This window comes from Equus przewalskii, chromosome 31 (genome assembly GCF_037783145.1).
Source record: "Equus przewalskii isolate Varuska chromosome 31, EquPr2, whole genome shotgun sequence".
NCBI lineage: Eukaryota > Metazoa > Chordata > Mammalia > Perissodactyla > Equidae > Equus > Equus przewalskii.
Window position 1 is genome coordinate 7,028,266 of NC_091861.1, and position 12,675 is coordinate 7,040,940.

At 50.4% G+C, this 12,675-nt stretch overlaps 1 protein-coding gene and 1 long non-coding RNA gene across 2 annotated transcripts in view; one reads left to right on the top strand and one right to left on the bottom strand.

Annotated features, from left to right (window-relative positions):
- Window positions 1–12,675, top strand: part of ITPKB (inositol-trisphosphate 3-kinase B) — a 96,112-nt gene that overhangs the window by 26,687 nt on the left and 56,750 nt on the right. The window lies entirely within an intron of this gene.
- LOC139080699 (uncharacterized) lies at window positions 1,559–4,119 on the bottom strand. The gene is made up of 2 exons (XR_011535414.1): window positions 3,319–4,119; window positions 1,559–2,965 (listed from the first exon to the last, which is right to left on the bottom strand). It is a non-coding gene; the product is annotated as an uncharacterized lncRNA (long non-coding RNA).

A 12,675-nucleotide genomic window follows, 5' to 3' on the forward strand; every position in this document is an offset into this window, starting at 1 on the left:
CATGGCAGCACGGAGGATCTGGAAATGGACTGCAGTCTGATTCCTGAGCCTGAGCTGTGAACCACGGCATCATTTACATTGTTGTGCTTTTCCTCTAGTTGGAGTTGTTGCTACATGCAGCAACAAGCATTTTTGTAAAAATTACCCTTTCTCTTCTCCATTTAGTTACTTCCTTGGGAAATGTTCCTCTCAGTGGCATTGTTGGTCAAAACCCAAGAAGAATGTGTGGCTGTGTCATCTTCCCATCTTACTCTCTGGAAAGACTGAACCAACCGTCATCCGCAAAGTCTAACTGCTCCGTTTTCTCTACCACCATTGGGTTTTCTTTGTCTGATTGTCCTTAAAGTTTTAGTATAGTAGTTCTTTAGTTTTCCAGTGGGACTCTGCATGTTTCCTTGCGATGATGCCTTTAAATACTCCTGTGTAATTGCCTGCTTATCCCCATTGCACAGCCGTGGAATTGAACTGTGGTAATGATGGCACTTGTTTCTAGAATTTTTATATAGTAAGCGATCTGTTGTTACAAATATTTTTCTATTCTGCGGTTTTCTCTTAGAAATCATACTTTATTTTGCAACAGTGTTTTCATTCTGACCTATTCTAGTACATTGGTTTTTTCCCCTTGTGAAATTGTTCTTAATTGCCCTGCTCTGGAAATAGGGACCACCTGGTACTTGAAGGCAATGGTTTTTATTCATTTTTCTTATGCGGCCAACCTTTGTGATGGGTCCTTAGAGGACTGAACCGTGCCTCACCCTATGAAGACTGAGTTTTTTGAAAACCCCTAAGGAAGCAGTTCAGCTAAGAGCTGGCGCCTGGGTACTAGCTAGCTGGCCACGGGCCATATCCAGCCACCCCTAGTCCCCCGGCCATCTGTACACTTTGGCAACAGAGTGGCAACTGACACACCCAGGCGCAGAAAGCCAGACAGAGTGGCGGCTGAAGACTTCACGGGATCCTTGTAATTAGAAGGGGAGAAGGAGGGCTGTTAGCTCATGTGGCGTCCTCCACCTCCTCCCACCGGCCCTGACCAGCTTTCGAAGGTGACATATAATTTGCTGTGTCACCTGGAGCACTCAATTGAGGTTCCTGGGGTTTATCTGTGAAATCCAAGACCTGGACCAGATCAGTGGTTGTTAGCCCCCTTTTGGGTCTTGTGCCATTTCCGAAAGTGGTTGACAGTGGCCAGGAGCACCCTCTCCGTGGATGAGGACAATGCACATTTCACAAACCATTTTGCATGCTCCTTCGGGACATTTATGGCTAGAAGCCCACCTCAACACCAGTCCACAGTCTGCAGGCTTAGAACCCAAAGTCTTGTTGGTGGTCTCTGAGGTCTTTTCAGCTCAGAAAGCCCACATTCTAGAAGGTTTCTGCTCAAGGAACCTAGGGATAGAAGTGGGTAAAAGAACTGCTTTTCGTTCCTTGGAGGAAACAACTGTCCAGCCCAGGGGGCTTCCCTACTAGATACTTTTGTTTTTTATTATTTGTTATTTTTCAGGGTTGAGTTCAGCTTTGTGATTCCATGTTCTTGCCCTTCATCTTATTCTTTTAAACATTTGTACTGAAACTACTGAAATCTTTCAGGTTTGTGGGGCGCAGATGGGTTCCGAAGGCTTTTTGACCTTCACATCCCAGGAAGGGATAGGGGGAACATCTGTCCAGATGCAGCCTTTGCCTGCTGACTCTTAGCCTGTAGCAGCTCAGAACAAGAGAGAAAGGGCTGGTGGGGTTGATGTTTTTGTGAGCAAATGGGTGTTCGGGAGTGGGAAGAGAGGGAGAAAAATTTCTTCTTGATCAGTGCTTTCCCAACACCTCTGGGCTTGCTTGGATGAGGCTTTGCTTCAGTTCCCAGGGATTTTTGAATCCCTCAAATGACCTGCTTGAGACAGAGTTGTAAGAGCCTCAAAGATCTGCTCTCAGGGATCAGGAGAAAACTCCCAGTGTAATCTGATATTAGCTGGAGGGGAGATGCCCACAGCCTGGGGCCAGCTCAGCCTCCTGGAACGGACGGAGGCAGTCACGGAGACACGTGTTTCTGCTCAGCGGTTGAAACTGTGTGCATGTACGTGTGCACAGGTCCTTCCATTGACAGGACTCGGGACAGGAGGGGCGCATCAGAATCGTCAACCCGGATTTATGTTTCTGGAAATCCCTTTCCCTCCCTCTCGCCACCAGAATGTTTCTGTAAAATGTGGGGTGAGTGACAAAGGAATTAGCTCCTAAATATTTTATGAAATTTTAGGATGCTTTTGCTGGGGGGAGGGTGACCTGAGCCTGGGGAAGCCATGGATCTGGTTCTACGATCGTTCCTGGTGCTATTCTTGATTCTCGGAACATTGAACACTTTTTCATCAAGCTATGCTGGGATTCTTTTTAAAAGCACACAATTTTGCCAGGAGTTCTCTCTTCCAATTCTAAGTTTTCTGAGGAGTGTGTTTCACAGTGTAAAAGGAGCCTACAACTTTAAGAAGGTTTATTCCAGCTCAAGGTTTCAAGTGACGCTGAAGCTGTGTGAACTCACAGGTTTCCCCCTACAACCTGCAGAGGGGAAAGAGTCACTCCCAGCCTGGACAAGGCATTGCTGAACGTCCATCACTTACTGTTTAAGTAGCCAGTGATCTCTGAAGAAAGCCTGGCTGTAAAGTTGCCAGAATGATGCACTGGTTTGCTTCAAGCCATTGTAAACTCTCTTCCCTCTTGTCATTTTTATCTCCAGTGCTTTTGTCACAGTCTTTCTGTTTGTTTCTCCAGAGTGAGAAAAATGTTGCAGTCTCCAGAAAATCTCCAAGAAAGACAGTTTCCACCATTGCCTGCTCAATTCAATTTTTCATAATGACCCAGGAAAGAAACTAGCTGGGTTGTCCTCCAGCCTTATACATCTTCATCAGCACACGCAAGAAGTTTTATACAGGAAGTTCTCACAACTCTGATCAGTTACACCGACTGTTGGAGTATGAGTAGCCTAAGATGATACAATGATTTTTAAAAGATAAGTCGTTTAGTCGTTTTATTACCTTCTAGATGGTGTACAGTTAAACTGGGGATCTAATTTAAGTAATAGTTAACAATTTGTCGTTAATCTTTTATGGCACGCTAAACAGATTTTTCTGAAGTGCTGGTACTGTTAATGTTTACGCTCCTCATTCGTTTAGCATCCTCCTTTTGTGATAGTGCAGCAAATGCTGAATTCAGCCTAAGAATGAATAGTCAAAAGTCCTCTGGGTTCTGAACAAACAGGATCGGAGCCTGCCCCTCATAGTCTGAGGTCTCGGGAAATACAGGCTGAGGGCTGAGTTTGGGATGCACAACACCTACCTTTTCCAAAGCTGTCCCTGCAGGTGGCCACAGTGCTGCCTCGAGAGAAACGTAGTTTGTTGTTGTAGTTATCAGTCTTTGCACGAAGTCAGCTAACAGTAGAACCAAAAGTTGTTGCTCCTGGGGGTGAGAGGGGTGGAGGAAGACTCAAGCGTTGATAATTTGGCTCATTCCATTTTAGGCTGAATGCCGTGTACTTGGCAGTGTGAAAACCGGGGGCTGCTGAGTGAATGAATTTGTGAACATTCACAGCACACGCACTTCAGAGAAGTCTGTTGAGCATGCCACAAAATACCAATGACAAACTACAGCTAACTCGTAATAAATTAGGTTAGCGGGGCTGGACTGTCCCGTCCAGTTCTCACAAAAATCACAAAATCCCTACAAAAGAGCTATTCTACTCATTTACAAATGAGGAAAGCCACACTTAGAGGCATTCTCCCAAGGCCACGGAGCTGGCAAAGTAGCAGCGCGGGGATTCCTTCCGGAACAAGACGCAGCGGCGGCCCTCCCGCTGTCCACCTTGAGGGCACAAAGCAAACGCGCGAGTGTTTCCAGCGCCCCGCCCTCGCGCGTGCAGAGTCCGCCTCCCGGCGCCACCGCCGCGGCCAACCCCGGGAGAGGCTCCCCTGTCACGTGACTGACGCGGCTGCGCACTCCGCCGCCGGGAAGCTCCACCGCCACGTGACCGGTGCACGCGCCCCGCGGCCGGGGGAAGGTCCCCTGTCACGTGGCCGGCGCGGACGCGCGCGCCGCCGCGGAGCATGCCGGGAGGCGGCGCCTGATCTCGGCTTCGCGGGCTTCCGCGCGTAGGCGGCGGGCGGGGCGCTCGGGAGGCGCCCGCGGCTGGGGGCCGGGCCGGGCCAGGGGAGCAAGCGCCGGGAGGAAAAGCCCCTCGGAGAGCCGGCTCTCCTCCGACCCCCCGGGCGGCGCCCGCCGTCGGCCCGCAAGTCGGGCGTGGGAACCGGGCTGAGCCGGGGGCGGAAGGATGGCTGCGCTGGGCTGTAAACAAGTCGAGCGAGAGATGCGGTCAGGCCGGGTCCCCGGGTCCGGCTGCTGGCAGGAGAGGCTCGGTGTTTCTCGTGCTTAGGCTCTGGGACCGTGTGCAGTCTCGTCTTTCTAACCGTGTCTGCCCCTTTCTGCCTTCACCTCCTCGGAGGTTTCCCGTTTTCCCCACACTCACTTTCTCTTACGTAAACACACACACTTAGCCTTTGGCAAGCGAAGTGGAATCTGGGTCCTTGTCAGACCTCAATGTTTAAAACACAGGGCACGTTTGGTTTAGATCTTTTACTGTTGTGGAAATAAACCGCCTCCTGCTGTTAGACCAGCTCAGATTTTTTTCGTCGATAGGGTCAATGTAGATTGTCTGTGGGAGGAAAAAATGTTTAATTAGGAATAAAATTATCTTAGTTCCTGGTTTCTTGAGGTTGGAGGGAGCTGGGGGCAAGCAAGTTACGGATAAATACAAAGAATACCAGGAGCCAAAGAAACCACTGTTGAAATGCGGTATCTGTTGTCTCCGGATGATGCACTTTGTTAAATTTGCAGTAAACAGTGCCCCAGGTTTCCCTGTTCATACTCCATGCTAGTTTTAGAGGGTTCTAGACTGACAGTAGGGAAGCACCCTGTAAATGGATCTTCATTACCATCGCCCAGTAAAGAGACTGAGGAGTTGTGTTTCATGGGTTTCTTGGAGTCAGGTGAGTGAATTAAATCTGTGCTCTTACTGTGCGCGTGTAATCAACCCTCCTCATCTCTCTCCAGGCACAGTGCCAGCTTTTCCTTGCCTTTTTTTACAGATAGATACAATAAGGCCGTGGGAAGAGCAGAAGCAGCCCAACAGAAGGTCATTCTTTCTGGGTACCTACTCATGATGAAACAGGAGGAGCTATCAAGTTGATCTTTCTGTTGGGGAAATAGTTGCCCTGCTCAACAGGCACTTGATGCAGTTTTCTTGTCTCTTTCTGTTCTCTGGTATTTGCTTGCGTCTTGGGCAAGCATTTCCTGCCTTTTCTGATCCTCTCTCTGTGTGTGCCTGGGTGTTACAGGAGGAAGGGGGAGGGAGATTTCTGATAAGGGAGCAATTGATGAGCAGGAAATGGCTATTTCGTACTGATTGTTCTGCAGAATTAGAGAATGTTTATGGTGCTGATGTTGTGAGGTTAGAAGGATTCAGTGATCATGACCCTCTGATCACAACCAGGTGGGTTAGTGAATGCCTCTGAAGTGTGCTCATTTCAGGCCCAGTCAGAAGGGGGCTTTGGGAAGACTATCCACCCCAACCCCCCACCGGCATGCTGACAGTTTACTGAGCAGGTCTCCACGTATCTGTGGAGCTTAACAGATGAGGTCCTTGGAGAAAACCAGGAAAGTCAAGTTTCTGAAGTAGGGCTGATGGTAGCAAGATGTTAGAGCCTGCAGAGTCTTGTAGGAATTCTCCTGTTGGGATTGTACTTTCTGTTCTGTAGAAGTGGTACTTCTTCCAAAAGCAAGACTTCTGGGCTTAGATAGCAGGGAGCCTCAGCTGCAGCTCACGCAGGCCGGGCGTGACTGCCTTCTGATCAGAGTGCCAGGAGCATTTGAAGTCCTCAGGCGTGTTCACGTGAAGAATCAGTGTTGTTGGGCACCTGGAACATCTCAAGAAGTCTTGTCCCCATCCATGTCCACAAAAACAGTTTCCAACTGCCTGTTGCCGGTTTTTCATTGAAGGTGCTGCGTGCTGCCATGTAATGCCCTGTGTCATCTAAAATCCGGAGTCAAAGGGAAAGCAAATGATGACAAACCTAGATCCAGAAAAAGACACAGGCCTTTACAAGACTGAATTTCTTCTGAGGTCCCCAGCGTCTCTTTGTATTTCTTCCTTTCTTGCTTGACTTCTGTTTCGGTTCCTCCTCCCTTCTCAATCTGCACAGGGTAGGTGGTGTTCAGCAGTCAGCCTGTGGGAAGAAGCAGCAGGCTCTGGAGTCAGAGGCTGAGTTTCAGTCCCCGCCTGGCCAATTACTAATAGCATTTTAGACAACATACTTATCTTCCGTGAAAATACTTCCGGCATTGGGCTTATGTGGGACTGAGCAATGTAGGTAAAGTGCCTTGCATGCGTGGTAAATGGTACTAATTGTTTTTGTTTTTAGAGGCTGTGCTAGATTGGGTGCTATGGAGAGTGAATACAGACTGCTCTCACAAACCTGACAGTAAAGATGATAATGCCTAACCATGGAGTGTTTAACATGTGCCAGGCATTGTTCTGAATGCTTTAAATATTTTGGCTTATTTAATCGTCATAATGGCCCTGTGAGGTCAGTGCTATTAATATATCTATTTTGCAGATGAGGAAACAGACAAAGAGAGGTTAAGTAACTTGTGAAGTGTCACAGAAAGTTCTAGAATGTGGACACAGGCAGCCTGGCCCTGGAGTCTGGACTCTTAGCTGCTGTGCTCTATCCTGCCTCTCAGCACAGGCTGTTGGATTAGGAAGCCAGTGTTGTCAGCAGCCTGCAAGGTGCCTGGCCGGGCGGAGACCCTCAGAGGTCATCCTCCAGGCGGTCTGCCCTTGCCCGTCTCTTCCCTTGGTCACAGTGCTGTTGGGACCAGGAGCTGCTGTCTTCAGCTTTCCTGCTGAACAGATGGCCCACGGAGAGCTTTCCTTTTGGCTGAGACCTTCCCCTCCCTCTTGACCCGATTAGATCCTTATTATCAACGTGTCAGAAAGCCAAGGCTGTTCCTTATGGGAGATGGTAGGGGTGAGAGGAGGCCAGAGGGCCATGGAGTGTTCAAGGAACCTATGGAAAGCTTAAGGTGCTGGTCCTTGCCCATCAGCTCTTCCCTGGGTCCTCCCCAGCATTTGTTAGTTTCCACATGACTCTGGTTTGCCATTGGTTTTCCAGCTCTTTCTTGAGCTGCCAAGCTCAACCTTCCTAATTATAAGAAACTATGTGCAGCTGGATGGAGAGGGCACCAGCCTGAGATGTGACCATTGTAGCAGAGCAGGCGCTGCCCAGGGCTCTTACTGGAGACCATCAGCAGATCTGCGAGTCCTGAGCCAGCCAGCCCGGCTGAAAAGCCACGTCCAGCATGGAGCTCTAGCTCAGGGGCCTGGGGGAGAGGGTAGCCTCACCAGGACGCAGCTTTCCGTAACCTCCTGCAGATGAGGCCTCTCCCCTTCCTCCTCTGACCTCAGGCAGCAGCACCCTAGCTTTGGGGTGGCCTCCCAGAGGAAGAGCCTTTGTTTTCCATTCTTCTGCAGCTGCTGGAGAATTAGTAATGTAAGTGAACGTTCAAATGTGAGCGAACAATGCCTGTCCCCTGGGGCCTCTCTCTTTTCCAGGCGTGGCTTGGTGGAGCCCAGCTCTGAGTCTGGGGAGAGGCAAAATGAGACAAAAAGGCGTACACTTTCCCACCTTAGGATTCTGAAAGGGCGGCCCTCCTCTAATATGCTCAGCACATCTGTCCTCTCACTTGAAAGAGGCTTCTCTTCCCCTGTGTATTCAGCATCGCTGGCCCTGCCCCTCTGCACTCAGGTCCCCGTGCTCAGTCCAGAAAGGAGCTGTAACTGCGGCTTTAGGGGCTTTAAGGAGTCAGTGACCTTTCTCATCTTTCGCATCAATAGAGATTTCCCGACATCCACCCTTTGCCAGGCACCATGCTAAGTGCTGCGGAAACAAAGAGACATCAAACAGAGCTTCTGCCCTTAAGGAACTCTCCAGTGTGGGTGATCCCCTTGGCTCCTTGACAGTTCCACCCATGACATTTCGGGGAGAGAAAACAAGATTTGAACCGGTTGGGCAGACAAACCCAAAGCTGCCTTTCAGCCTGCAGTGCTGTTCTGCCCTGGGGCAGTGCCACACTCCATCTGTCTGGAGAACGTAGCTCTCTGGGGCTTGTGGCTGTGACTAGGGCTGCCCCAAGAGGGTTTTCGTTCCTCTCTGGGACCCCTTAACATCCAGATATAAAGGCCATCTGTTTTGCTGGCTGTTCTTGCCGCTCTGACAGGGTCTCAGAGAAACCTTCCCTGGAATGAGGGGATGCTTCAGCTTTTGTGGATGTGGAAAAGGCAGTTCTGGGGGATAACGTGTAGCAGAGGACTAGCTCCATCACCAAACTCTGACCCCCCCCCCCCGACCCCTTTCTGGCTCGGTTTTGGTGGTTACTGTCCCCTTTGAGTGCTTCCTTTGGGGAAGGAAGGCTTGGGAGCCTGTTGCCCCTCTGTCCTAACCCCTGGGACCCGCACCCACCTCTGTGACACCTCCCAGGAGACACCACCCAACCCTAGCTGAGTCCCTGGCATGGGGCAGGCTGGTGCCCAAAGTGCCAGGCAAGGCCAGAGACCCGTGGCATTCCTGGGCAGCTCTTACTAGGAGAGCCCTGGGTTCTGTGCAGAGGAACCTGGAGAATTCTCTCTTTTGCTTCTGCCACCCAGAGCAGGTGGCCAGTGTCTTCCCCCGTGGTCACTCCCCTCTCCAGCTCCCACCACTGTGGGGAGGAGGAGTGACTTAAATGCTGATCAGAGTGCTGGGAACTGTGTAATCCAGTTCCCTTGGAAGGTGTGTGATTTCACCTTCTCCCTCAGGATGGAGATGGCCACCCGGAGTCTGCCGACTTGGAGAATCAGGCACAAAGAGCTCGCCCACCTGACTTCCAGGCCGCAGGGACAACGAGCAGAGGAGGTGCTTCCCCTCGTTGCTCGTGCCAGGACTGTGTCTCCTGTGCAACACTTGCTCACCTAAGAGGGGGACATCCTATTTCTCTTGTTTTCTGCACTGTGTATTTGTGATATTTGTAGATTTGCTTGTTGGTGGAGAAAGGGGAGAGAAACTTAACATTTGTTGAATATTTGCCAAACACTGTACCATGCCCTTAAAGGCATCATGCCTTAATCACACCTCATCACGATTATTTCCGTCATCATTCAGAGAAGGAGACAGATTCAGAAAGGTTAACCAAGTTGTGACAGGCACGTAGCCAGAATCAGTGGGTTTCCTCCTGGACCTAGCAGCTTTTAATTGCCGCTTGCTCATGGTTTCTGGTTCGGTGAACTATCTTACGTTACTCTCAGATAAGAACACCTCCAGATTAAAGGGCACCAATTTAGTCAGTGGTTGCTGGTATGGTTTGTTCCCAGGAGGCCTGGATGGATGAACTTCAGAGTTGTGTCCTCTTTTTAGTAGGGACCTGTACCTGTCCTTCCTGTAGGAAACTCGGGCGTCGCTGAGTGTGACCCATCTCAGGGATGTTTTCGGGGGAGAGGGGATGGGTTGTGTGGACCCCTCCTGACCCCTGGTTGGGGGCTGCGGGGGGATGGGGGATCTCAGGCCTCAGGGGGAGGCTCGGACCACTTCACCTGTGCTGTGGCTCAGCTCTGAGGTTGTGTGGCCTTAGTAAGTGTAATGAAACACTTAGAAAATACCCAGAGCCCTCACCGGATATTAAGGCATTTTTGTTGTTTTTTTCTCATTGCTAAGGTCAGCAGTGACTTCTCCAGAGAAAGTCTTAGTGGTCACTTTGTCTCCAAAGGGACCCTGAGAAATGGTAGCAGCTAAAGCTCCAACGAGAAAATGGTTTCCTGAGGAATCAGAGGAGAAAGTACTGGGCCGGGCCTGCGCCGTTTCCTCTCTAAGCCTTGGCCTTGTCGGATCGGAGGTGCTGCTGGCGTTCAGGGCAGTTGAATGTGGTTCCTGTGTAGCTGCCAGGGTTGTCCGTGATGACTGATGCTCGCTCCCAGTGAGCACTTTCTGGTGCCTGTCTAATCCCATAGCAAAACTACGAGGCTGATGTTACCATACCCATTGCACAGATATGGAAACTAAGGCTTAGAGAGATTAAATAATTAGCCCCAAATCACAGTAATCAGTAGAGCCAGGATTTTAACCAAGTATAGTGAATTCCAGAGACTCCCAGGTAGGGGCATTAACAGGTGAGTAATGGGCCAAGCTGGGTGCCCTGGGTGAGGAGCAGGAAGGAGCCGGATGGACGAGGAAGACTGGGAGACAGCTGTCCTGCCCCTGCTCTGCCTTCCTCTTGTCTCCTTGTCCCCATTCTGGATGTGGTCCTATGTCACTTTCCTCCCTCTCCTCTCCTCTTCTCTCTCTTCACCTTTGTCCTACTGTGGTGGCTCTGGGTTTGAGGGGTTCACAGTGGTGGTGTGGGTCCTGCCAAGGTTTCTCCCCTCCCCTCCTCGTCTTCCCCCTCCTTTCCCCATCTCCCTTCCTTCCCCCGCTCCTCCTTCTTGCCATCTGTCTGTCTGCTAGTTTTACCGCACACCAGAGTCCTCAGAAGTGCGACTGAGGATGGGCCAGAGGCAAGTTCTCAGGGGCCGTGGGAGGCTCTGTAGGTGCCTCAGGGACGGCCGCAGTGGGTGAGCCAGGGAGAGAGGGTGGCAGGGGCAGCTGGGCTGGGTTAGAGGGAGGGAGATGTCCGGACTGCTGCTCCTGAGCTTGGGGTTGACTCCCCGCCCCCAGACTGCCATACCTAACTGCTGTTAAACCAGCACCAGCCTCCCGTGCCCGGTAAATGGCTTTAAAACCAAAACATGGACCTTCCTCCTCTTTTAGTATCGATTTTGGCCTAGCATTTCAATCAGGATTAATTCTGACTCCTGATTTCTGTGATTATCCCACTCACTATCCCTCCAGCGTTTCGCAAGGGTCGGAAGAATGAGGAGACTGCAATCCACATGCTGTCCCAGCAACTTTTTAACTCCATTGGTCAAGCCAGTTAACCCAGTGGTTTTCAATGGGGGATGTCCCCCCGGGGACATCTGGCAACGTCTGGAGACATTGTTGTCCGTCACGACCGTAAGGAGGGCCCTACTGGCATTTCATGGGTAGAGGTCGGGACACTGCTAAACATCTACAGCGCACAGGAGAGTAAGGAATTACTGTCCAGAATGTCAGGATGGCTGGGGGCGGGAAACTGATGGCTGAGCCTGAGCTTTTCCAGCTGCAAAATGAGTATAATAACGTCACCCGGCTCCCTGACTTGGGGGGCTCAAATGAGATAAGGTACCTGAAAGTACTTGATAAAACTGTAAGGTGCTGTCTGGGTGTCCAGTTCATCCCTTTCTCAGTTGTGATCGAGGGCTCCATACCATTAGTACTATTGCTGTTCATGAATTGAAGAAGTCGTCGATAAATAGGTTGACTAGGATTGAACTCAGGAAGGAACCTTCTGGGTCCTCATGGCAGAATTCCCCAAGGTTCCTAAGGGTCCATCAGCAGCAGCCTCCAAGGTGTAGTTCAGACAGCTTCAGAGCTTTTCAACCCCACTCTGATGCAGACTTTATTTCTCTGTCTTTTCATGCAACTTGATGAGACCTAAACACATTCTCCATAGCATTCTTCCTGGTTTATAGCCTCCATCGAAAGAAGAAATGAGATTGGTTTGCTGAGACTTTTTCATACTGAACCATTCAGACTTAGTGATGTCTGCTTTTCCTTGTAAATGCTCACAAATCACTTGTTCTGTAATCCAGCCCTACGTTTGCCAGTCGGAAGCTTCCAGAATTCACTTTGACAAAACACTGGGCAAATATTTACCCGTCTTCAGTCCTCTGACCCTTCTCATATTCTCTGTGCTGTTTTCAAGGTTACTAGCAGTGGTTCTGTGAGCACACAGATGAGTTCTTCTAGGGCTATGCTTGAAGACGAGCATAGTAAGCAAGGTGTGCTGTGAGGACCCACTGGCGGGGCCATGGGACAATGTGAATTATCTGAAAAGCACCACCCTGGGGCTTTATGGGGAAACGTGAGTTATCCAGAAAAGGGAATGAGCGGCCAGTCAGCCCTGTGATGAGTGCCTTCTGTTGACCCATGATGTCAGCACAGGGTGTTAACTCAGAAAGGCACGACTGGCTCCTATGAACCACAGCAGTTTTGAAACTTGACCCTCAAAGGGGGGTCAATATAGATGGTCACAACCACCACATCTTAATGAAATAGACTATAAGAGAGTAGAATAGAAATATCAGAAGGCATGGTAAGGGCTGTTTGGGGAACCTCTGTTTCAGCTTCGTGTGTGTATGTGAGGAATACACTGGGGGATGCTGAAATCCGACTGCTTACAATGGGCTACAATTAAAACTTCTGCACGAGCAGAGGCAGAGGTCTCTAGACTCAGAGAGTGAGTGGTTCTGAAGTCTAGAAATTAAATGCTAAAACCGTGGCCCTCAGACAAGGGTTTCCCTAATCTCTGTGTGTGAAGAGGGTCTCAGCATTGCCTGACCCTGTTCAGTTTAGACGAGCCAGGAAGAGGCAGGCGAGGAGGGGGTGTTGGAGGGGCCCGACTACCTCCAGCAGCCCGAGGCGGTCCTAGCTCAGTGTCTTCCGCGTTCTGCTCTTGGGCTCCTGACCCTCCCCCCGA